This window comes from Phoenix dactylifera, chromosome 4 (genome assembly GCF_051530095.1).
Source record: "Phoenix dactylifera cultivar Ajwa chromosome 4, Ajwa_hap1_PhDact_Kaust_v1.1, whole genome shotgun sequence".
NCBI lineage: Eukaryota > Viridiplantae > Streptophyta > Magnoliopsida > Arecales > Arecaceae > Phoenix > Phoenix dactylifera.
Genome location: NC_143193.1, coordinates 37,254,117 through 37,266,554, shown reverse-complemented (window position 1 = coordinate 37,266,554; position 12,438 = coordinate 37,254,117). Strand labels below are relative to the sequence as shown.

The following is a 12,438-nucleotide window of genomic DNA, read 5'->3' as shown; positions in this document are numbered from 1 at the left end:
GATAACATTTATTTTTTATTTTTCGGCTTTTGGCTTTTCCTCTTCGGATAATTTTTTTCCCCCGAAAATAAACTGAGTCCGGAGACTGGCGGTGCCATGCCGCATAGCGGAACAGCGTGTTGAATCCTACGCCAGAACGGCTCCGGCAGCGCGAATGTCTCGGGCCGTCGAGGTCTGCTGCTTTGTCATAAAAGGGAGTTTCGAAGGGCATGTCTTGGGTGCGATCATACCAGCACTAATGCACCGGATCCTATCAGAACTCCGCAGTTAAGCGTGCTTGGGCGAGAGTAGTACTAGGATGGGTGACCCCCTGGGAAGTCCTCATGTTGCACCCTTTTTATTTTTTGCCCGCTTTTTTATTTTTTGATAATATTTATTTTTAATTTTTTGGCTTTTGGCTTTTCCTCTTCGGATAATTTTTTTTCCCCGACAATAAACTGGGTCCGGAGACTGGCGGTGCCATGCCGCATAGCGGGACCAGCACGTTGAATCCTACGCCAGAACGGCCCCGGCAGCGCGAATGTCTCGGGCCGTCGAGGTCTGCTGCTTTGTCATAAATGGGAGTTTCGAAGGGCATATCATGGGTGCGATCATACCAGCACTAATGCACCGGATCCCATCAGAACTCCGCAGTTAAGCGTGCTTGGGCGAGAGTAGTACTAGGATGGGTGACCCCCTGGGAAGTCCTCGTGTTGCACCCCTTTTATTTTTTGCCCGCTTTTTTCTTTTTTGATAACATTTATTTTTAATTTTTTGGCTTTTGGCTTTTCCTCTTCGGATAATTTTTTTCCCTCGAAAATAAACTGAGTCTGGAGACTCGCGGTGCCATGCCGCATAGCGGAACAGCGCGTTGAATCCTACGCCAGAACGGCCCCGGCAGCGCGAATGTCTCGGGCCGTCTAGGTCTGCTGCTTTGTCATAAAAGGGAGTTTCGAAGGGCATGTCATGGGTGCGATCATACCAGCACTAATGCTCCGTATCCCATCAGAACTCCGCAGTTAAGCGTGCTTGGGCGAGAGTAGTACTAGGATGGGTGACCCCCTGGGAAGTCCTCGTGTTGCACCCTTTTTATTTTTTTCTCCACTTTTTTATTTTTTGATAATATTTATTTTTAATTTTTCGGCTTTTGGCTTTTCCTCTTCGGATAATTTTTTTTCCCCGAAAATAAACTGAGTCCGGAGACTGGCGGTGCCATGCCGCATAGCGGGAATAGCGCGTTGAATCCTACGCCAGAACGGCCCCGGCGGCGCGAATGTCTCGGGCCGTCGAGGTCTGCTGCTTTGTCATAAAAGGGAGTTTCGATGGGCATGTCATGGGTGCGATCATACCAGCACTAATGCACCGGATCCCATCAGAACTCCGCAGTTAAGCGTGCTTGGGCGAGAGTAGTACTAGGATGGGTGACCCCCTGGGAAGTCCTCGTGTTGCACCCCTTTTATTTTTTGCCCGCTTTTTTATTTTTTGATAATATTTATTTTTAATTTTTCGGCTTTTGGCTTTTCCTCTTTGGATAATTTTTTTCCCCCGAAAATAAACTGAGTCCGGAGACTCGCGGTGCCATGCCGCATAGCGGAACAGCGCGTTGAATCCTACGCCAGAACGGCCCCGGCAGCGCGAATGTCTCGGGCCGTCGAGGTCTGCTGCTTTGTCATAAAAGGGAGTTTCGAAGGGCATGTCATGGGTGCGATCATACCAGCACTAATGCACCGGATCCCATCAGAACTCCGCAGTTAAGCGTGCTTGGGCGAGAGTAGTACTAGGATGGGTGACCCCCTGGGAAGTCCTCGTGTTGCACCCCTTTTATTTTTTGCCCGCTTTTTTATTTTTTGATAACATTTATTTTTTATTTTTCGGCTTTTGGCTTTTCCTCTTCGGATAATTTTTTTCCCCCGAAAATAAACTGAGTCCGGAGACTGGCGGTGCCATGCCGCATAGCGGAACAGCGCGTTGAATCCTACGCCAGAACGGCCCCGGCAGCGCGAATGTCTCGGGCCGTCGATGTCTGCTGCTTTGTCATAAAAGGGAGTTTCGAAGGGCATGTCATGGGTGCGATCATACCAGCACTAATGCACCGGATCCCATCAGAACTCCGCAGTTAAGCGTGCTTGGGCGAGAGTAGTACTAGGATGGGTGACCCCCTGGGAAGTCCTCGTGTTGCACCCCTTTTATTTTTTACCCGCTTTTTTATTTTTTGATAACATTTATTTTTTATTTTTCGGCTTTTGGCTTTTCCTCTTCGGATAATTTTTTTCCCCCGAAAATAAACTGAGTCCGGAGACTGGCGGTGCCATGCCGCATAGCGGAACAGCGTGTTGAATCCTACGCCAGAACGGCTCCGGCAGCGCGAATGTCTCGGGCCGTCGAGGTCTGCTACTTTGTCATAAAAGGGAGTTTCGAAGGGCATGTCTTGGGTGCGATCATACCAGCACTAATGCACCGGATCCTATCAGAACTCCGCAGTTAAGCGTGCTTGGGGAGAGTAGTACTAGGATGGGTGACCCCCTGGGAAGTCCTCATGTTGCACCCTTTTTATTTTTTGCCCGCTTTTTTATTTTTTGATAATATTTATTTTTAATTTTTTGGCTTTTGGCTTTTCCTCTTCGGATAATTTTTTTCCCCCGACAATAAACTGGGTCCGGAGACTGGCGGTGCCATGCCGCATAGCGGGACCAGCACGTTGAATCCTACGCCAGAACGGCCCCGGCAGCGCGAATGTCTCGGGCCGTCGAGGTCTGCTGCTTTGTCATAAATGGGAGTTTCGAAGGGCATATCATGGGTGCGATCATACCAGCACTAATGCACCGGATCCCATCAGAACTCCGCAGTTAAGCGTGCTTGGGCGAGAGTAGTACTAGGATGGGTGACCCCCTGGGAAGTCCTCGTGTTGCACCCCTTTTATTTTTTGCCCGCTTTTTTCTTTTTCGATAACATTTATTTTTAATTTTTTGGCTTTTGGCTTTTCCTCTTCGGATAATTTTTTTCCCTCGAAAATAAACTGAGTCCGGAGACTCGCGGTGCCATGCCGCATAGCGGAACAGCGCATTGAATCCTACGCCAGAACGGCCCCGGCAGCGCGAATGTCTCGGGCCGTCGAGGTCTGCTGCTTTGTCATAAAAGGGTGTTTCGATGGGCATGTCATGGGTGCGATCATACCTGCACTAATGCACCGGATCCCATCAGAACTCCGCAGTTAAGCGTGCTTGGGCGAGAGTAGTACTAGGATGGGTGACCCCCTGGGAAGTCCTCGTGTTGCACCCCTTTTATTTTTTGCCCGCTTTTTTATTTTTTGATAATATTTATTTTTAATTTTTCGGCTTTTGGCTTTTCCTCTTCGGATAATTTTTTTCCCCCGAAAATTAACTGAGTCCGGAGACTCGCGGTGCCATGCCGCATAGCGGAACAGCGCGTTGAATCCTACGCCAGAACGGCCCCGGCAGCGCGAATGTCTCGGGCCGTCGAGGTCTGCTGCTTTGTCATAAAAGGGAGTTTCGAAGGGCATGTCATGGGTGCGATCATACCAGCGCTAATGCTCCGGATCCCATCAGAACTCCGCAGTTAAGCGTGCTTGGGCGAGAGTAGTACTACGATGGGTGACCCCCTGGGAAGTCCTCGTGTTGCACCCTTTTTATTTTTTTCTCCACTTTTTTATTTTTTGATAATATTTATTTTTAATTTTTCGGCTTTTGGCTTTTCCTCTTCGGATAATTTTTTTTCCCCGAAAATAAACTGAGTCCGGAGACTGGCGGTGCCATGCCGCATAGCGGGAATAGCGCGTTGAATCCTACGCCAGAACGGCCCCGGCGGCGCGAATGTCTCGGGCCGTCGAGGTCTGCTGCTTTGTCATAAAAGGGAGTTTCGATGGGCATGTCATGGGTGCGATTATACCAGCACTAATGCACCGGATCCCATCAGAACTCCGCAGTTAAGCGTGCTTGGGCGAGAGTAGTACTAGGATGGGTGACCCCCTGGGAAGTCCTCGTGTTGCACCCCTTTTATTTTTTGCCCGCTTTTTTATTTTTTGATAATATTTATTTTTAATTTTTTGGCTTTTGGCTTTTCCTCTTTGGATAATTTTTTTCCCCCGAAAATAAACTGAGTCCGGAGACTCGCGGTGCCATGCCGCATAGCGGAACAGCGCGTTGAATCCTACGCCAGAACGGCCCCGGCAGCGCGAATGTCTCGGGCCGTCGCGGTCTGCTGCTTTGTCATAAAAGGGAGTTTCGAAGGGCATGTCATGGGTGCGATCATACCAGCACTAATGCACCGGATCCCATCATAACTCCGCAGTTAGGCGTGCTTGGGCGAGAGAAGTACTAGGATGGGTGACCCCCTGGGAAGTCCTCGTGTTGCACCCTTTTTATTTTTTGCCCGCTTTTTTATTTTTTGAAAATATTTATTTTTAATTTTTTGGCTTTTGGCTTTTCCTCTTCGGATAATTTTTTCCCCCCGAAAATAAACTGAGTCCGGAGACTGGCGGTGCCATGCCGCATAGCGGAACAGCGCGTTGAATCCTACGCCAGAACGGCCCCGGCAGCGCGAATGTCTCGGGCCGTCGAGGTCTGCTGCTTTGTCATAAAAGGGAGTTTCGAAGGGCATGTCATGGGTGCGATCATACCAGCACTAATGCACCGGATCCCATCAGAACTCCGCAGTTAAGCGTGCTTGGGCGAGAGTAGTACTAGGATGGGTGACCCCCTGGGAAGTCCTCGTGTTGCACCCCTTTTATTTTTTGCCCGCTTTTTTATTTTTTGATAACATTTATTTTTTATTTTTCGGCTTTTGGCTTTTCCTCTTCGGATAATTTTTTTCCCCCGAAAATAAACTGAGTCCGGAGACTGGCGGTGCCATGCCGCATAGCGGAACAGCGCGTTGAATCCTACGCCAGAACGGCCCCGGCAGCGTGAATGTCTCGGGCCGTCGAGGTCTGCTGCTTTGTCATAAAAGGGAGTTTCGAAGGGCATGTCATGGGTGCGATCATACCAGCACTAATGCACCGGATCCCACCAGAACTCCGCAGTTAAGCGTGCTTGGGCGAGAGTAGTACTAGGATGGGTGACCCCCTGGGAAGTCCTCGTGTTGCACCCCTTTTATTTTTTGCCCGCTTTTTTATTTTTTGATAACATTTATTTTTTATTTTTCTGCTTTTGGCTTTTCCTCTTCGGATAATTTTTTTCCCCCGAAAATAAACTGAGTCCGGAGACTAGCGGTGCCATGCCGCATAGCGGAACAGCGTGTTGAATCCTACGCCAGAACGGCCCCGGCAGCGCGAATGTCTCGGGCCGTCGAGGTCTGCTACTTTGTCATAAAAGGGAGTTTCGAAGGGTATGTCTTGGGTGCGATCATACCAGCACTAATGCACCGGATCCTATCAGAACTCTGCAGTTAAGCGTGCTTGGGCGAGAGTAGTACTAGGATGGGTGACCCCCTGGGAAGTCCTCATGTTGCACCCTTTTTATTTTTTGCCCGCTTTTTTATTTTTTGATAATATTTATTTTTAATTTTTTGGCTTTTGGTTTTTCCTCTTCGGATAATTTTTTTCCCCCGACAATAAACTGGGTCCGGAGACTGGCGGTGCCATGCCGCATAGCGGGACCAGCGCGTTGAATCCTACGCCAGAACGGCCCCGGCAGCGCGAATGTCTCGGGCCGTCGAGGTCTGCTGCTTTGTCATAAAAGGGAGTTTCGAAGGGCATATCATGGGTGCGATCATACCAGCACTAATGCACCGGATCCCATCAGAACTCCGCAGTTAAGCGTGCTTGGGCGAGAGTAGTACTAGGATGGGTGACCCCCTGGGAAGTCCTCGTGTTGCACCCCTTTTATTTTTTGCCTGCTTTTTTCTTTTTTGATAACATTTATTTTTAATTTTTTGGCTTTTGGCTTTTCCTCTTCGGATAATTTTTTTCCCTCGAAAATAAACTGAGTCTGGAGACTCGCGGTGCCATGCCGCATAGCGGAACAGCGCATTGAATCCTACGCCAGAACGGCCCCGGCAGCGCGAATGTCTCGGGCCGTCGAGGTCTGCTGCTTTGTCATAAAAGGGTGTTTCGATGGGCATGTCATGGGTGCGATCATACCAGCACTAATGCACCGGATCCCATCAGAACTCCGCAGTTAAGCGTGCTTGGGCGAGAGTAGTACTAGGATGGGTGACCCCCTCGGAAGTCCTCGTGTTGCACCCCTTTTATTTTTTGCCCGCTTTTTTATTTTTTGATAATATTTATTTTTAATTTTTCGGCTTTTGGCTTTTCCTCTTCGGATAATTTTTTTTCCCCGAAAATAAACTGAGTCCGGAGACTCGCGGTGCCATGCCGCATAGCGGAACAGCGCGTTGAATCCTACGCCAGAACGGCCCCGGCAGCGCGAATGTCTCGGGCCGTCGTGGTCTGCTGCTTTGTCATAAAAGGGAGTTTCGAAGGGCATGTCATGGGTGCGATCATACCAGCACTAATGCACCGGATCCCATCAGAACTCCGCAGTTAAGCGTGCTTGGGCGAGAGTAGTACTAGGATGGGTGACCCCCTGGGAAGTCCTCGTGTTGCACCCCTTTTATTTTTTGCCCGCTTTTTTATTTTTTGATAATATTTATTTTTAATTTTTCGGCTTTTGGCTTTTCCTCTTCGGATAATTTTTTTCCCCCGAAAATTAACTGAGTCCGGAGACTCGCGGTGCCATGCCGCATAGCGGAACAGCGCGTTGAATCCTACGCCAGAACGGCCCCGGCAGCGCGAATGTCTCGGGCCGTCGAGGTCTGCTGCTTTGTCATAAAAGGGAGTTTCGAAGGGCATGTCATGGGTGCGATCATACCAGCGCTAATGCTCCGGATCCCATCAGAACTCCGCAGTTAAGCGTGCTTGGGCGAGAGTAGTACTACGATGGGTGACCCCCTGGGAAGTCCTCGTGTTGCACCCTTTTTATTTTTTTCTCCACTTTTTTATTTTTTGATAATATTTATTTTTAATTTTTCGGCTTTTGGCTTTTCCTCTTCGGATAATTTTTTTTCCCCGAAAATAAACTGAGTCCGGAGACTGGCGGTGCCATGCCGCATAGCGGGAATAGCGCGTTGAATCCTACGCCAGAACGGCCCCGGCGGCGCGAATGTCTCGGGCCGTCGAGGTCTGCTGCTTTGTCATAAAAGGGAGTTTCGATGGGCATGTCATGGGTGCGATCATACCAGCACTAATGCACCGGATCCCATCAGAACTCCGCAGTTAAGCGTGCTTGGGCGAGAGTAGTACTAGGATGGGTGACCCCCTGGGAAGTCCTCGTGTTGCACCCCTTTTATTTTTTGCCCGCTTTTTTATTTTTTGATAATATTTATTTTTAATTTTTTGGCTTTTGGCTTTTCCTCTTCGGATAATTTTTTTCCCCCGAAAATAAACTGAGTCCGGAGACTGGCGGTGCCATGCCGCATAGCGGAACAGCGCGTTGAATCCTACGCCAGAACGGCCCCGGCAGCGCGAATGTCTCGGGCCGTCGCGGTCTGCTGCTTTGTCATAAAAGGGAGTTTCGAAGGGCATGTCATGGGTGCGATCATACCAGCACTAATGCACCGGATCCCATCATAACTCCGCAGTTAGGCGTGCTTGGGCGAGAGAAGTACTAGGATGGGTGACCCCCTGGGAAGTCCTCGTGTTGCACCCTTTTTATTTTTTGCCCGCTTTTTTATTTTTTGATAATATTTATTTTTAATTTTTTGGCTTTTGGCTTTTCCTCTTCGGATAATTTTTTCCCCCCGAAAATAAACTGAGTCCGGAGACTGGCGGTGCCATGCCGCATAGCGGAACAGCGCGTTGAATCCTACGCCAGAACGGCCCCGGCAGCGCGAATGTCTCGGGCCGTCGAGGTCTGCTGCTTTGTCATAAAAGGGAGTTTCGAAGGGCATGTCATGGGTGCGATCATACCAGCACTAATGCACCGGATCCCATCAGAACTCCGCAGTTAAGCGTGCTTGGGCGAGAGTAGTACTAGGATGGGTGACCCCCTGGGAAGTCCTCGTGTTGCACCCCTTTTATTTTTTGCCCGCTTTTTTATTTTTTGATAACATTTATTTTTTATTTTTCGGCTTTTGGCTTTTCCTCTTCGGATAATTTTTTTCCCCCGAAAATAAACTGAGTCCGGAGACTGGCGGTGCCATGCCGCATAGCGGAACAGCGCGTTGAATCCTACGCCAGAACGGCCCCGGCAGCGCGAATGTCTCGGGCCGTCGAGGTCTGCTGCTTTGTCATAAAAGGGAGTTTCGAAAGGCATGTCATGGGTGCGATCATACCAGCACTAATGCACCGGATCCCATCAGAACTCCGCAGTTAAGCGTGCTTGGGCGAGAGTAGTACTAGGATGGGTGACCCCCTGGGAAGTCCTCGTGTTGCACCCCTTTTATTTTTTGCCCGCTTTTTTATTTTTTGATAACATTTATTTTTTATTTTTCGGCTTTTGGCTTTTCCTCTTCGGATAATTTTTTTCCCCCGAAAATAAACTGAGTCCGGAGACTGGCGGTGCCATGCCGCATAGCGGAACAGCGTGTTGAATCCTACGCCAGAACGGCCCCGGCAGCGCGAATGTCTCGGGCCGTCGAGGTCTGCTACTTTGTCATAAAAGGGAGTTTCGAAGGGCATGTCTTGGGTGCGATCATACCAGCACTAATGCACCGGATCCTATCAGAACTCCGCAGTTAAGCGTGCTTGGGCGAGAGTAGTACTAGGATGGGTGACCCCCTGGGAAGTCCTCATGTTGCACCCTTTTTATTTTTTGCCCGCTTTTTTATTTTTTGATAATATTTATTTTTAATTTTTTGGCTTTTGGCTTTTCCTCTTCGGATAATTTTTTTCCCCCGAAAATAAACTGAGTCCGGAGACTGGCGGTGCCATGCCGCATAGCGGAACAGCGCGTTGAATCCTACGCCAGAACGGCCCCGGCAGCGCGAATGTCTCGGGCCGTCGCGGTCTGCTGCTTTGTCATAAAAGGGAGTTTCGAAGGGCATGTCATGGGTGCGATCATACCAGCACTAATGCACCGGATCCCATCAGAACTCCGCAGTTAAGCGTGCTTGGGCGAGAGTAGTACTAGGATGGGTGACCCCCTGGGAAGTCCTCGTGTTGCACCCCTTTTATTTTTTGCCCGCTTTTTTATTTTTTGATAATATTTATTTTTAATTTTTCGGCTTTTGGCTTTTCCTCTTCGGATAATTTTTTTCCCCCGAAAATTAACTGAGTCCGGAGACTCGCGGTGCCATGCCGCATAGCGGAACAGCGCGTTGAATCCTACGCCAGAACGGCCCCGGCAGCGCGAATGTCTCGGGCCGTCGAGGTCTGCTGCTTTGTCATAAAAGGGAGTTTCGAAGGGCATGTCATGGGTGCGATCATACCAGCACTAATGCTCCGGATCCCATCAGAACTCCGCAGTTAAGCGTGCTTGGGCGAGAGTAGTACTAGGATGGGTGACCCCCTGGGAAGTCCTCGTGTTGCACCCTTTTTATTTTTTTCTCCACTTTTTTATTTTTTGATAATATTTATTTTTAATTTTTCGGCTTTTGGCTTTTTCTCTTCGGATAATTTTTTTTCCCCGAAAATAAACTGAGTCCGGAGACTGGCGGTGCCATGCCGCATAGCGGGAATAGCGCGTTGAATCCTACGCCAGAACGGCCCCGGCGGCGCGAATGTCTCGGGCCGTCGAGGTCTGCTGCTTTGTCATAAAAGGGAGTTTCGATGGGCATGTCATGGGTGCGATCATACCAGCACTAATGCACCGGATCCCATCAGAACTCCGCAGTTAAGCGTGCTTGGGCGAGAGTAGTACTAGGATGGGTGACCCCCTGGGAAGTCCTCGTGTTGCACCCCTTTTATTTTTTGCCCGCTTTTTTATTTTTTGATAATATTTATTTTTAATTTTTCGGCTTTTGGCTTTTCCTCTTTGGATAATTTTTTTCCCCCGAAAATAAACTGAGTCCGGAGACTCGCGGTGCCATGCCGCATAGCGGAACAGCGCGTTGAATCCTACGCCAGAACGGCCCCGGCAGCGCGAATGTCTCGGGCCGTCGAGGTCTGCTGCTTTGTCATAAAAGGGAGTTTCGAAGGGCATGTCATGGGTGCGATCATACCAGCACTAATGCACCGGATCCCATCAGAACTCCGCAGTTAAGCGTGCTTGGGCGAGAGTAGTACTAGGATGGGTGACCCCCTGGGAAGTCCTCGTGTTGCACCCCTTTTATTTTTTGCCCGCTTTTTTATTTTTTGATAACATTTATTTTTTATTTTTCGGCTTTTGGCTTTTCCTCTTCGGATAATTTTTTTCCCCCGAAAATAAACTGAGTCCGGAGACTGGCGGTGCCATGCCGCATAGCGGAACAGCGCGTTGAATCCTACGCCAGAACGGCCCCGGCAGCGCGAATGTCTCGGGCCGTCGATGTCTGCTGCTTTGTCATAAAAGGGAGTTTCGAAGGGCATGTCATGGGTGCGATCATACCAGCACTAATGCACCGGATCCCATCAGAACTCCGCAGTTAAGCGTGCTTGGGCGAGAGTAGTACTAGGATGGGTGACCCCCTGGGAAGTCCTCGTGTTGCACCCCTTTTATTTTTTGCCCGCTTTTTTATTTTTTGATAACATTTATTTTTTATTTTTCGGCTTTTGGCTTTTCCTCTTCGGATAATTTTTTTCCCCCGAAAATAAACTGAGTCCGGAGACTGGCGGTGCCATGCCGCATAGCGGAACAGCGTGTTGAATCCTACGCCAGAACGGCTCCGGCAGCGCGAATGTCTCGGGCCGTCGAGGTCTGCTACTTTGTCATAAAAGGGAGTTTCGAAGGGCATGTCTTGGGTGCGATCATACCAGCACTAATGCACCGGATCCTATCAGAACTCCGCAGTTAAGCGTGCTTGGGCGAGAGTAGTACTAGGATGGGTGACCCCCTGGGAAGTCCTCATGTTGCACCCTTTTTATTTTTTGCCCGCTTTTTTATTTTTTGATAATATTTATTTTTAATTTTTTGGCTTTTGGCTTTTCCTCTTCGGATAATTTTTTTCCCCCGACAATAAACTGGGTCCGGAGACTGGCGGTGCCATGCCGCATAGCGGGACCAGCACGTTGAATCCTACGCCAGAACGGCCCCGGCAGCGCGAATGTCTCGGGCCGTCGAGGTCTGCTGCTTTGTCATAAATGGGAGTTTCGAAGGGCATATCATGGGTGCGATCATACCAGCACTAATGCACCGGATCCCATCAGAACTCCGCAGTTAAGCGTGCTTGGGCGAGAGTAGTACTAGGATGGGTGACCCCCTGGGAAGTCCTCGTGTTGCACCCCGTTTATTTTTTGCCCGCTTTTTTCTTTTTTGATAACATTTATTTTTAATTTTTTGGCTTTTGGCTTTTCCTCTTCGGATAATTTTTTTCCCTCGAAAATAAACTGAGTCCGGAGACTCGCGGTGCCATGCCGCATAGCGGAACAGCGCATTGAATCCTACGCCAGAACGGCCCCGGCAGCGCGAATGTCTCGGGCCGTCGAGGTCTGCTGCTTTGTCATAAAAGGGTGTTTCGATGGGCATGTCATGGGTGCGATCATACCTGCACTAATGCACCGGATCCCATCAGAACTCCGCAGTTAAGCGTGCTTGGGCGAGAGTAGTACTAGGATGGGTGACCCCCTGGGAAGTCCTCGTGTTGCACCCCTTTTATTTTTTGCCCGCTTTTTTATTTTTTGATAATATTTATTTTTAATTTTTCGGCTTTTGGCTTTTCCTCTTCGGATAATTTTTTTCCCCCGAAAATTAACTGAGTCCGGAGACTCGCGGTGCCATGCCGCATAGCGGAACAGCGCGTTGAATCCTACGCCAGAACGGCCCCGGCAGCGCGAATGTCTCGGGCCGTCGAGGTCTGCTGCTTTGTCATAAAAGGGAGTTTCGAAGGGCATGTCATGGGTGCGATCATACCAGCACTAATGCTCCGGATGCCATCAGAACTCCGCAGTTAAGCGTGCTTGGGCGAGAGTAGTACTAGGATGGGTGACCCCCTGGGAAGTCCTCGTGTTGCACCCTTTTTATTTTTTTCTCCACTTTTTTATTTTTTGATAATATTTATTTTTAATTTTTCGGCTTTTGGCTTTTCCTCTTCGGATAATTTTTTTTCCCCGAAAATAAACTGAGTCCGGAGACTGGCGGTGCCATGCCGCATAGCGGGAATAGCGCGTTGAATCCTACGCCAGAACGGCCCCGGCGGCGCGAATGTCTCGGGCCGTCGAGGTCTGCTGCTTTGTCATAAAAGGGAGTTTCGATGGGCATGTCATGGGTGCGATCATACCAGCACTAATGCACCGGATCCCATCAGAACTCCGCAGTTAAGCGTGCTTGGGCGAGAGTAGTACTAGGATGGGTGACCCCCTGGGAAGTCCTCGTGTTGCACCCCTTTTATTTTTTGCCCGCTTTTTTATTTTTTGATAATATTTATTTT

At 49.3% G+C, this 12,438-nt stretch overlaps 31 non-coding genes and 3 pseudogenes across 31 annotated transcripts; all 34 read left to right on the top strand.

Moving 5' to 3' along the window:
- The first annotated feature begins 216 nt into the window (after positions 1 to 216).
- LOC149762718 (5S ribosomal RNA) lies at positions 217 to 335 on the top strand. The gene has a single exon (XR_016407445.1). It is a non-coding gene; the product is annotated as a 5S ribosomal RNA (ribosomal RNA).
- Positions 336 to 582: 247 nt separating this feature from the next.
- LOC149762717 (5S ribosomal RNA) lies at positions 583 to 701 on the top strand. Its single transcript, XR_016410432.1, has one exon. It is a non-coding gene; the product is annotated as a 5S ribosomal RNA (ribosomal RNA).
- Positions 702 to 947: 246 nt separating this feature from the next.
- Positions 948 to 1,066, top strand: LOC149762716 (5S ribosomal RNA). Its single transcript, XR_016407197.1, has one exon. It is a non-coding gene; the product is annotated as a 5S ribosomal RNA (ribosomal RNA).
- A 248-nt stretch (positions 1,067 to 1,314) lies between these two features.
- LOC149762715 (5S ribosomal RNA) lies at positions 1,315 to 1,433 on the top strand. The gene has a single exon (XR_016410431.1). It is a non-coding gene; the product is annotated as a 5S ribosomal RNA (ribosomal RNA).
- Positions 1,434 to 1,679: 246 nt separating this feature from the next.
- LOC149762714 (5S ribosomal RNA) lies at positions 1,680 to 1,798 on the top strand. The gene has a single exon (XR_016410430.1). It is a non-coding gene; the product is annotated as a 5S ribosomal RNA (ribosomal RNA).
- A 246-nt stretch (positions 1,799 to 2,044) lies between these two features.
- LOC149762713 (5S ribosomal RNA) lies at positions 2,045 to 2,163 on the top strand. The gene has a single exon (XR_016410429.1). It is a non-coding gene; the product is annotated as a 5S ribosomal RNA (ribosomal RNA).
- Positions 2,164 to 2,409: 246 nt separating this feature from the next.
- On the top strand, positions 2,410 to 2,527 carry LOC149762712 (5S ribosomal RNA; annotated as a pseudogene).
- Positions 2,528 to 2,774: 247 nt separating this feature from the next.
- LOC149762711 (5S ribosomal RNA) lies at positions 2,775 to 2,893 on the top strand. The gene has a single exon (XR_016410428.1). It is a non-coding gene; the product is annotated as a 5S ribosomal RNA (ribosomal RNA).
- Positions 2,894 to 3,139: 246 nt separating this feature from the next.
- Positions 3,140 to 3,258, top strand: LOC149762710 (5S ribosomal RNA). The gene has a single exon (XR_016412932.1). It is a non-coding gene; the product is annotated as a 5S ribosomal RNA (ribosomal RNA).
- Positions 3,259 to 3,504: 246 nt separating this feature from the next.
- LOC149762709 (5S ribosomal RNA) lies at positions 3,505 to 3,623 on the top strand. The gene has a single exon (XR_016403773.1). It is a non-coding gene; the product is annotated as a 5S ribosomal RNA (ribosomal RNA).
- Positions 3,624 to 3,871: 248 nt separating this feature from the next.
- Positions 3,872 to 3,990, top strand: LOC149762708 (5S ribosomal RNA). The gene has a single exon (XR_016400660.1). It is a non-coding gene; the product is annotated as a 5S ribosomal RNA (ribosomal RNA).
- A 246-nt stretch (positions 3,991 to 4,236) lies between these two features.
- On the top strand, positions 4,237 to 4,355 carry LOC149762707 (5S ribosomal RNA; annotated as a pseudogene).
- Positions 4,356 to 4,601: 246 nt separating this feature from the next.
- LOC149762706 (5S ribosomal RNA) lies at positions 4,602 to 4,720 on the top strand. The gene has a single exon (XR_016410427.1). It is a non-coding gene; the product is annotated as a 5S ribosomal RNA (ribosomal RNA).
- A 246-nt stretch (positions 4,721 to 4,966) lies between these two features.
- Positions 4,967 to 5,085, top strand: LOC149762705 (5S ribosomal RNA). Its single transcript, XR_016402826.1, has one exon. It is a non-coding gene; the product is annotated as a 5S ribosomal RNA (ribosomal RNA).
- Positions 5,086 to 5,331: 246 nt separating this feature from the next.
- LOC149762704 (5S ribosomal RNA) lies at positions 5,332 to 5,450 on the top strand. Its single transcript, XR_016408386.1, has one exon. It is a non-coding gene; the product is annotated as a 5S ribosomal RNA (ribosomal RNA).
- Positions 5,451 to 5,697: 247 nt separating this feature from the next.
- LOC149762703 (5S ribosomal RNA) lies at positions 5,698 to 5,816 on the top strand. Its single transcript, XR_016410426.1, has one exon. It is a non-coding gene; the product is annotated as a 5S ribosomal RNA (ribosomal RNA).
- A 246-nt stretch (positions 5,817 to 6,062) lies between these two features.
- Positions 6,063 to 6,181, top strand: LOC149762702 (5S ribosomal RNA). Its single transcript, XR_016403047.1, has one exon. It is a non-coding gene; the product is annotated as a 5S ribosomal RNA (ribosomal RNA).
- Positions 6,182 to 6,427: 246 nt separating this feature from the next.
- LOC149762701 (5S ribosomal RNA) lies at positions 6,428 to 6,546 on the top strand. Its single transcript, XR_016410425.1, has one exon. It is a non-coding gene; the product is annotated as a 5S ribosomal RNA (ribosomal RNA).
- Positions 6,547 to 6,792: 246 nt separating this feature from the next.
- LOC149762700 (5S ribosomal RNA) lies at positions 6,793 to 6,911 on the top strand. Its single transcript, XR_016403772.1, has one exon. It is a non-coding gene; the product is annotated as a 5S ribosomal RNA (ribosomal RNA).
- Positions 6,912 to 7,159: 248 nt separating this feature from the next.
- LOC149762699 (5S ribosomal RNA) lies at positions 7,160 to 7,278 on the top strand. The gene has a single exon (XR_016410424.1). It is a non-coding gene; the product is annotated as a 5S ribosomal RNA (ribosomal RNA).
- Positions 7,279 to 7,524: 246 nt separating this feature from the next.
- On the top strand, positions 7,525 to 7,643 carry LOC149762698 (5S ribosomal RNA; annotated as a pseudogene).
- Positions 7,644 to 7,889: 246 nt separating this feature from the next.
- Positions 7,890 to 8,008, top strand: LOC149762697 (5S ribosomal RNA). Its single transcript, XR_016410423.1, has one exon. It is a non-coding gene; the product is annotated as a 5S ribosomal RNA (ribosomal RNA).
- Positions 8,009 to 8,254: 246 nt separating this feature from the next.
- On the top strand, positions 8,255 to 8,373 carry LOC149762696 (5S ribosomal RNA). The gene has a single exon (XR_016410421.1). It is a non-coding gene; the product is annotated as a 5S ribosomal RNA (ribosomal RNA).
- Positions 8,374 to 8,619: 246 nt separating this feature from the next.
- On the top strand, positions 8,620 to 8,738 carry LOC149762695 (5S ribosomal RNA). Its single transcript, XR_016407443.1, has one exon. It is a non-coding gene; the product is annotated as a 5S ribosomal RNA (ribosomal RNA).
- Positions 8,739 to 8,984: 246 nt separating this feature from the next.
- Positions 8,985 to 9,103, top strand: LOC149762694 (5S ribosomal RNA). The gene has a single exon (XR_016410420.1). It is a non-coding gene; the product is annotated as a 5S ribosomal RNA (ribosomal RNA).
- Positions 9,104 to 9,349: 246 nt separating this feature from the next.
- Positions 9,350 to 9,468, top strand: LOC149762693 (5S ribosomal RNA). The gene has a single exon (XR_016401356.1). It is a non-coding gene; the product is annotated as a 5S ribosomal RNA (ribosomal RNA).
- Positions 9,469 to 9,716: 248 nt separating this feature from the next.
- On the top strand, positions 9,717 to 9,835 carry LOC149762692 (5S ribosomal RNA). The gene has a single exon (XR_016410419.1). It is a non-coding gene; the product is annotated as a 5S ribosomal RNA (ribosomal RNA).
- A 246-nt stretch (positions 9,836 to 10,081) lies between these two features.
- Positions 10,082 to 10,200, top strand: LOC149762691 (5S ribosomal RNA). The gene has a single exon (XR_016410418.1). It is a non-coding gene; the product is annotated as a 5S ribosomal RNA (ribosomal RNA).
- A 246-nt stretch (positions 10,201 to 10,446) lies between these two features.
- Positions 10,447 to 10,565, top strand: LOC149762690 (5S ribosomal RNA). Its single transcript, XR_016410417.1, has one exon. It is a non-coding gene; the product is annotated as a 5S ribosomal RNA (ribosomal RNA).
- A 246-nt stretch (positions 10,566 to 10,811) lies between these two features.
- On the top strand, positions 10,812 to 10,930 carry LOC149762689 (5S ribosomal RNA). Its single transcript, XR_016407441.1, has one exon. It is a non-coding gene; the product is annotated as a 5S ribosomal RNA (ribosomal RNA).
- Positions 10,931 to 11,177: 247 nt separating this feature from the next.
- LOC149762688 (5S ribosomal RNA) lies at positions 11,178 to 11,296 on the top strand. The gene has a single exon (XR_016410416.1). It is a non-coding gene; the product is annotated as a 5S ribosomal RNA (ribosomal RNA).
- A 246-nt stretch (positions 11,297 to 11,542) lies between these two features.
- Positions 11,543 to 11,661, top strand: LOC149762687 (5S ribosomal RNA). The gene has a single exon (XR_016412931.1). It is a non-coding gene; the product is annotated as a 5S ribosomal RNA (ribosomal RNA).
- A 246-nt stretch (positions 11,662 to 11,907) lies between these two features.
- LOC149762686 (5S ribosomal RNA) lies at positions 11,908 to 12,026 on the top strand. Its single transcript, XR_016407694.1, has one exon. It is a non-coding gene; the product is annotated as a 5S ribosomal RNA (ribosomal RNA).
- A 248-nt stretch (positions 12,027 to 12,274) lies between these two features.
- LOC149762685 (5S ribosomal RNA) lies at positions 12,275 to 12,393 on the top strand. Its single transcript, XR_016410415.1, has one exon. It is a non-coding gene; the product is annotated as a 5S ribosomal RNA (ribosomal RNA).
- The last annotated feature ends 45 nt before the right edge of the window (positions 12,394 to 12,438 follow it).